The sequence below is a fragment of the Coturnix japonica genome, chromosome 6 (genome assembly GCF_054131305.1).
Source record: "Coturnix japonica strain WE chromosome 6, WE-NBRP24, whole genome shotgun sequence".
Classification (NCBI taxonomy): Eukaryota; Metazoa; Chordata; class Aves; order Galliformes; family Phasianidae; genus Coturnix; species Coturnix japonica.
The window spans coordinates 25,956,333-25,964,580 of NC_140668.1; the positions used below are offsets into that span (position 1 = coordinate 25,956,333).

General features: G+C 41.6%; 1 protein-coding gene across 1 annotated transcript in view; it reads left to right on the forward strand.

Annotated features, from left to right (window-relative positions):
• Positions 1–8,248, forward strand: part of LOC107319205 (uncharacterized) — a 224,733-nt gene that overhangs the window by 163,936 nt on the left and 52,549 nt on the right. The gene's annotated exons all lie outside the window — the stretch shown is intronic.

Sequence of the window (8,248 nt, forward strand, 5' to 3'; positions counted from 1 at the left end):
TTGCCGGGCACTGCTCTGTTTTATTTGGAGGTGGAGAAGGGCTGGTGACCATGAGGATAAATATTGCCCAAGCGCAGCAGCTGGGTCATGCAGCTCAGAGGCATGAGCTGCCCTCTTAAACAGCGGAAGGGGATGAGAGAAAAAGCCTCTGTGTCCCCTCTAGGGATGATCAGAATGGTAGGAGCAATTCTGTTCCATCCATGCATCTTCTGTTGGCAGGATGGCCATCTGTGACTGAAGGATAACATTCTTGCAGGAAGTTAGCAAGACATCTGAATTGGAGACAGCCTGTGTTGTGTGTTGGGCCATCAGGAGTACGAGTTCCCTTCTGGGTGGAGATCAGAAAATTAGTTAATGAGGTTGAGGTAGGAATTGGCAGTAAGTGCACTGGGAGACATCTGTCTGTGCAGTTCAGCAGTCATTTGGCTGTACTGAGTGTTGCAGGGATTGCTTCTCTGTACGTTGTGTTCCTCAGTCTTGTTCCACCCATCACTTCTGGCTTTGGGGAGTGAGGCTGGGAGTGTGTTTGACCCCCCAGAACTGGAAAGCTGATCTGTCCTTACAACACACTTGCTCCAAAGCCCAGCAGCCCCATTCCAAGCCACTGGCCGTGGTTAGACTGGCTGTGCTGTCTGCAGGCCTACAGCTCTCCTGGGCATGGGCCCCCCAGGCTGTGTCAGGGGACCTTGTCTGACAGGGTACCTGTCCCTGAGCTGGCTGGCAATAGGATGAGCCACCATTTCAGCTTTAATTCATTGCTGTAAATAATTGTTGTTTTCATAGCCATGTGTTCATCTGGGCCTCCTTATCTGAGAAAGAGAAATGGCCTTGTGCCTCTAGGTCTCTTGGCACAATCCTTTCAACCTGGACAGAGGGGAAAAAAAAGGTGTTTTTAGGAGAAGAATATTGATGCTGAACTGTTTTTTAGTTCAGGAGAGTTTTTGTGTGTACCTCTGTTAACTTTAGTCCAACTTACAGGCGCAGAAGATGCTTCTTTTTCAATCCCATGTTTCTCTTAAGATCCAAGAAAGTATGGAGGATTGAAAACAACCAATCACTCCCTGTTAACACAGGCTGCTGAAGGGATTATGTTAGTTCATGATAACTGTCCAGATGCTCCACACGCTGGGATCTTGCTGCCGGCTGGGAGATTCCCATAGCAGGCGTCAGCAATAGACAGTGTGAGAAAAAGAAACGTGATCAGGGCTCTTCTGGAGGAGAGTAAAACATACACCCAGCAGGGAGGAAAATATCCTAGAAACAAACAGCAGGGAGCTGAAATGAGGAAGCAGCAGCACAGGAAATGGAGCTACACTTCTGATGCCACCAGACAGATTAGCAGAAGCTGAACTGCTCTTTAGGACCCAAACTTGCAAAAAACATTGTTTGCTGTCCTGGCCCAGTTTCAGTAATAGCCTCGGTCTTTCCTGAGTGATGGCTTTGAACTATTTATTTTAAAGTGAAGTGTAGCTTTTGTAATGCTGCTTGTAAGGGAGTCCAGAATAGGGAATGGTAACAAAAGCATTGAGTCTCTGCTAATGAGTGAAGCAGTCAACTTGCATTTCTTTATTTTGCACAATGCAATTGTGAACATGGAAATTAAAATACAAGCATTTTCCTATATTATCTTGTGGTGTACCTTTTTGGTTTTTATTAATTATTGTGTATCAAGTGCAACAAATGCAAAACTAACCAAACGAGCCTTTAAAACCATAATGTTGCTCTTAATTAAAAACAGAAACTTTGAATACGGTGGATCAGCTTATTGCGATTCTCCAAGGGCAATAAATACATTATACCTACTTAGTGTTTTAAGCAAATTTTAATTGTCACTAACAAAATTAATTTGATTTTCCAAATGAAGAAAGGGGGTGGAAGTAATGGGAGTCTTTAAGGTCAATGAACGATCCCATAAGAGCATTGAATTGGCAGGTTGAGCGGAGCAAATCATGAGATGGAAAGGGAGATTTCATTAGGATGTTGCGTTAACCTGAAGTGATTAAAGTGTGAGGCCTTACAGGGGCTGTTTTTTTCTCTTCTCTAGAAATCAGGGCTTGTAGAGACACGGGGAAAGAGTCAAAATAAGAGGACTCTCAGCCTTGCTGTGTTGTGGGTCTTGGGACCTTGGCAAAGTCAAGCTTCCTGAACAAGAGAAGGAAATTGGTCCGCAGTGTGATTAATTAAAGAATAGATTGAGAATTATTTAAATATAATTTAAAGCCATTTATTGAAAAACCAATATGTGAATATGAGCTTTAATTTCCCTGAAAATAAATCATGGCTAAGGATGAGAACTTCTACATGCCTTGTGTAAATCCAATGGTTTTGGAGACCTCCTGTTGTGGAAGGGTGCGGAGGCACCGCATCTGTCACAGCCCTGGGGGACCGGCCCTGCTGCTCTGGATGTGCGTGCTGACACAGCCCAGGGAAGTTTAAGAGAATGATTTAAATACTGGAAAACTTACAATATGTGTCTGGTTGAACACTGTAGACTTAATGAACGTAGTTTTCACACTGGAGGGTTTCTGTGGGTTGGAGGTGGTTTCTGCTGTCTGTGCTGTGCTCAGGATTCTGGACTCAGCGAATTCCCTTTAGTTGTCTTCAGTCTCCTGCTATTTCAAAACTTGGAGAACTCCTGCTCTTAGCATTTCTGTGACTTTTTTATGAAATGAGTTATTGTTTCAGAGTAAAAGTGTGGAAAAATATATATATATTTAAACATATTTATATTCCAAAAAGCTTCCTGGAAGAGTAGGGTGTCACAGTCATTCACAGATAGGGAACTCTGATAAATACAGGCAAAAGTGTGTCTGCTTGCAACAGTACACTGTGGAGTATAAGGCACCTATGCTGCTGCTTCTGTTTTCAGAAGGCAGATGAATTCATGAAGCAGAAAGCGAGCAGAGGTTTGCTCTCAGCTCTCTGCAGCTTCTGGGACCTGAGAACAGCAGTCCATCAGTGCAGCAGGGTGCTGCTGTGTGCATGCTCTCCAATGTCCTACTCAAAGGTAAGCCACAGTTCCCATGTCCATCTCCTGAGCTATATGGTCCTTGATTTATTTTATTTTCTTAACCCACTGATAAACATTCCTTTAGGCTATATGTGCAGTAGAGAACTAAGTTATCTGTGCTTATGTATTGAGTTTCTGGCCTTGAGTAGCATGCAAGGAAGGCAGGACTTTAGAATCTGCAGTATTTGGCAGCAGGTACCTGTTGGGTTTTTCTCTTTTTAGCCAGAAAAGACACTTAAATGCAGCAAAGGAGGAGCAGCATAAAAACAAGAAAACATTTAGTGTAGTATGTGAAGGATTTCAGAGGAAACTTGACTGTGTGATTCTCAGCTAAGCAGAAGCCGGGGTAGAATTTTCTGCATCTTATGAACACAAAATTAGTTAATGTCTTTTCTTTCTTTCTTTCATGGTGTTGGCATTTATTCAGTGCACCATAAGCCCCGTGTCCTAAATTTCTTGATTCATGTCTAAACATTGCTTGTATTAGCTGTACCCTAATTAATCCTTTTGTGCCACGAGTTGAATTTGCCCAGCATGCTTTTCATTGCCAGCAATGGATGCACCAAATCTGCTGATGCCAAAGAGGTAATGTGCATTTAACACGCATCAGCAATCTCTCTCCCTCCGATAATTGCTGATTCTACTGCACTTAATAATACACCAGTAGGTTAAGGCTATACACAGCTCAGGCAGTGCTAACTATCAGGGTGTGTGGTTATTTTTTAATAACCACATTTTAGGGTGTGTTTCAATTTTACAGGGCAGTCATTTACTTCAAATTACTTTGTCATTTCTTTAAGTCATTGTGTAATTCTTTTATAAAAGAAAAGAAGAGAGAGCGATTTTTAAAGATGCATTAAATAACACTAATTATAAGGCTTAGCTCTTAACATATTTTTTTTCATCCTCAGTGCTTTATAGCCATTTTGCTAATTAATTTTTACAGCATTCTTGTGGTGAGCAGCTAGCAGTACCTCTGCCTGAAAGTTAGGAATGCCAAGGCAGGGAAGTGGAGTGGTTAGCTTGGGAGTTGGCTGTAGATCCACTATCAGCATTCAGCTGCTTCTGGCTGCCAGGTTGTGCTCTCAGAAATCTTTCCTTTTTCCAAACCATGGTCTCAAGGGTTATATCATCTTTAAAACAGAAAAGAACAAAGGCTTAAAATGGCCTAAGTCAGTTCTGTGATCAGAAACCTCTTGACTGCCTGAAAGAAGAGTTGCTTCTAACCAGTTCCAGGTAAAATACTGAAATTCTGGTTCCATACTGGTCTTTGGAGGTGGCAGAAATTCAGGCAAATGTCCACCAGTTCTTTTCTTGAAGTTCCCTCAACTTTTTGTGAGGTTGTGAGGAAGTTCTCTGTGTTTCCATTGCCTCCTGTAAGGTTTTGTCAGGCTTCATTCTAACTACTGGCTGTTGGCATGTGATTACATTTCTGAGCTGCTGTCCATTGCAGGAGTGTTCAGCACAATAAAAAGGAATGTCTTCAGCTGCCGGCTTCTAACAGGTTAGGTGGGAAGGAAGAGTAGATAGATCCTCTGCCTTTTGTAGGTGAACCATTCATAACAGAGGAGAAAAAGGAAAGGTGGTAAGCAGAAAGCAAAATGACTGCAGTGGTAGGCCATTCTAATTAGGCAAACGTGCAGAGGGGACAGCCACTTTTAAACTAATAATCCAGACAACTTTAAGCAAAGGCTACTGGAACAATTTTGTCAATATGGTCAATTATGTTGCATCATTGATAACGTTGAAATGTATTTCTATGCAGAGTTATGTGTGCACGTGTACTGTTAGCTTTCAGTAATAGAATAAGATGTATCTATGAAATTAGGTGCCTCTATAAGACTTAACCTCCATTTATTAAAAAGATAATCAGTCTAAATATGCATCTTAAAACAGGCATGACTTTTATGGTTCTGGAGGGCAGCTTAAAACTACTCAACTTATAAATGGTTGGATTTGTCAACACCGTGGACTTATTTCTTTTCTGAATAATATTATGCCCACACTTACCACACGTGCATTATTTTCAGCTGCCCAGCTCATCTTGTTTGTCGATTATGTTTTTGTTCCAATATTGAGAATGCTCAAACAGAATCCTTCTCAATCCCACATGTTAAACTTAATTACTTTTGAACTTCCTATGCTTAGGTGTTACATTAATACTGCAAATACTGAATAGTCATCTAAAGAGAAAAGGTGACTCTAATAATTTTCCCATAGGCCCTAATCCTCCCGTATGATCATGTTGCAGCACTGAACTAGCACGTTCCAGTTGATTTCAAATGAGCTTTGCACCAACTTTAAGGACTCACGTTTTGCCCTATTGCAAAGCATTGCTGGCATTGGTTTGCTGCAGGTCTGTACTTTGTGTTTATTTGCTGTAAACAAGAAGTATTTATTTAATACCTGCATCTCAAAGGCTGAGTCTTACAGATAAGAGGCTGCCTTGTTGAAAGCTGCTCAGACAACCTTTATGTAAAAGCACTGCTTACTGTAGGCTGGTTTCTGGGCTACTCGACGAAATTGCAGGCTCTGGTAAAATTAAGAGAAGGATGATTCATATACCTGGAGAAAGAATTGGATATTCGAGTCACTTGTCAGGCTGGCAGCTTTAAATTATATAACAGGAAGCTTTCTATTCAGATGTAATGTCACTGAATCACCACTTCTTTATTGATAATTCATTATATGTTGCTGCTATCACTCTGCAGCTCTGAAATGCTTTTTGCTATAATGATTTTATACCATACTAGTATAATGGCCTTCTGACTGTGTCAATCAGCACTACTTGCATGTACAATAATATTATTCTGCAATCTGTCTTGGGAGAATGCTTAAAAGCTTTCTCTCATTTTCCCAATTTAACTCATGTATTATCTGAGTTTTTACATTAAATGGCCATACTTAATATCCCATGACATGTCACCTATTTTCTAGGGAGGATACTGATACAGTACTCACCAATTCCAGAATCCATACTAATCAAATTGCACCTGCCCACTTCAGCCAAGAGCAGCAGTTCAGTGCATCAGCATTTAATCTGTAGAGAGAACTGACGAGGAGGAACAAAAACACTGTGCTGTGAACTGCATTCTGCTAAATGCAGGCATGGTTGATGTGATTTGTTTTGCAAAGAGGAATTTGAAGATGCTGAAGTCAACCTGAGGTACAGGGGTTACAGGGGTACCGGTACAGGTATACAGATTTATTGCCAGAGCTCCATCCACACTGGGGGCACATTACAAGGACGAGGCCCAGTACAGTGGCTGTGTATGCAGTTTCTGCTATGCATGTTGGTAGGTAGTTCTGCTGAGTGGGGCTTCTGGCTGTAAATGTGAATTTGTGTGCAGATGTAACAGACTCAAGGCGTTAGGTCCAGCTTCACAGAGAATTCAGTCCCTGTACAGAAAACTATTGTAGTTTTGCATTTATAGTTTGCCTGGAAGTCTCAAATAGTTACTGTGGACCTCTTCCACCATCAGAGTAATGTACTGGAAACATTAAGACTGGAAATTTTAAGACTTGAAATTCCAGCTCTTGCACAGGAATTTAGGGTCAGAGCACTGAGTGTGTTGTAGGTAGATCTTTACCCTAAAAATAATGGATATGCTTCAGTCTTAATTGTTTGATTCAGTGGATGCTGTGATGCAGCTAATTTATAGGCTGAACAGATCTGAAAATGTTTCAAGTAGACAGGTATCCATTTACGTTATTAGCATTTGCTTTTTTTGCAGTCCTGTGCACTCTGTGTGCAAGAACTTCAGGCCAAGTTACTGCAGCAAGTCTGCGGTCTCCAAGTGCAGGCAGAGCGAATTTGCTCAGCCACACAAGAAGAATGGTAAGGCTCAAAAGAAGAGGTTTAATTAGGCTGCAGCCTTATTAACTCACGAGGCAATAAATGGTGCAGTTGGTATTGTCATTCTTCCGCCTGTTTTCAAGCTAGCTCTCCTAGGGAATTGGGTACTCCTGCCTGAAAACCTGCAGCTGTGAGAGTAGGAGACCTTTATGCATAGAGCTGACAGCAAGGACAGAAGGTCCTCAGCAGTCATGCAGCGATATAAGCCTTTCTGGGACTTGTGAAAGGGAATCTATGTCCGTGTACATAGATAAAAACTATCCTCACTCTTGCTGATTAAACTGGCACCAACGTGGGTGTCCTGTAGCTGCTGCCTGTGCCCCACGTGTTGGCAAAAGTGATGTCTCTGCTTCTGAAGTGTGCTGTAATTATTTGTTTTAAGGTTTCACTGTGACACATAGCATGTGTTTGATTGCTTTAATATTGGTATAACTAATAAACCCAAGAGAGACTAGCTCCTGGACAACTTAAATGTGAAATTCTCTGTGCAGCCGACTGGTGAGGTGGCTGTTGGCACCCAAAGGTGTTTGTTTTCCTACTTTTGATATGTGGGGAAGGTGGAGTTTTGTTTAAACGTGTCAAAGTTAGGGAGAAGTGGAAGGAAGAAGCCTCTGGTTTCCAGCCCTGGGTCCTGGCCTCTGCTCGGCTCCCCCACTGTTTGTTTGCTGTGCTCTCCTATCCCTTTTTATTATTAGGTAAGGGCATTGTTGGTGTTGGTTTGAAAAAAAACAAAAGTTTTGGTGCTCTAAGAATTTTTTGGGGGGAAAAAAACCCAACTATTTAATTCTCAAAGGACCTGAAAGCACAGCACAGCAGCTGTCATGCTTGGAGAAATGATTATAAGTATGCTGTATTTTCAAGGTAGGTTTTTCTTTTTCCTTTATTTTTTTTTTCTTTCCTCTTTCAAGAAGAATGGGGCATTTTGGCTGCTCTTCACGCTGTCTGTGTTATGTGTAAAATGGTTCTCCTACTGCAGGGTAGTTCAGAGTGTCATGTTTAATCTGTGTATTCATGGGTTGTTTAATTCTCACACAGACACATGCACACATCTACTTTGCATTTTTGGCATTAATATTTATTTGTATGTGTATATTATACAAACACACATATATGCACATGTTACTTCCGCCCCTGGATATAGTCTGTAAGATCGTTGACTGTGCTCTTTTTTTGTTTTCCCCTCTGGAGAGTGTTAGCACCTGTGAATTTTATTTATCTAATTATGTCCTTTGCTGAGGTGGCCTCTACCAGGGTAATTTTCACTCCAGCACTGCGTTCACAGAAGGCTGGGCTTCAAAGCTGACGTATTCCCCTCCCTAAAGAGGAAATGTAGTGCTGCGATTTGTCTTTTTAACTAAGCTGTGTGGGGCTGGGTAGCACGG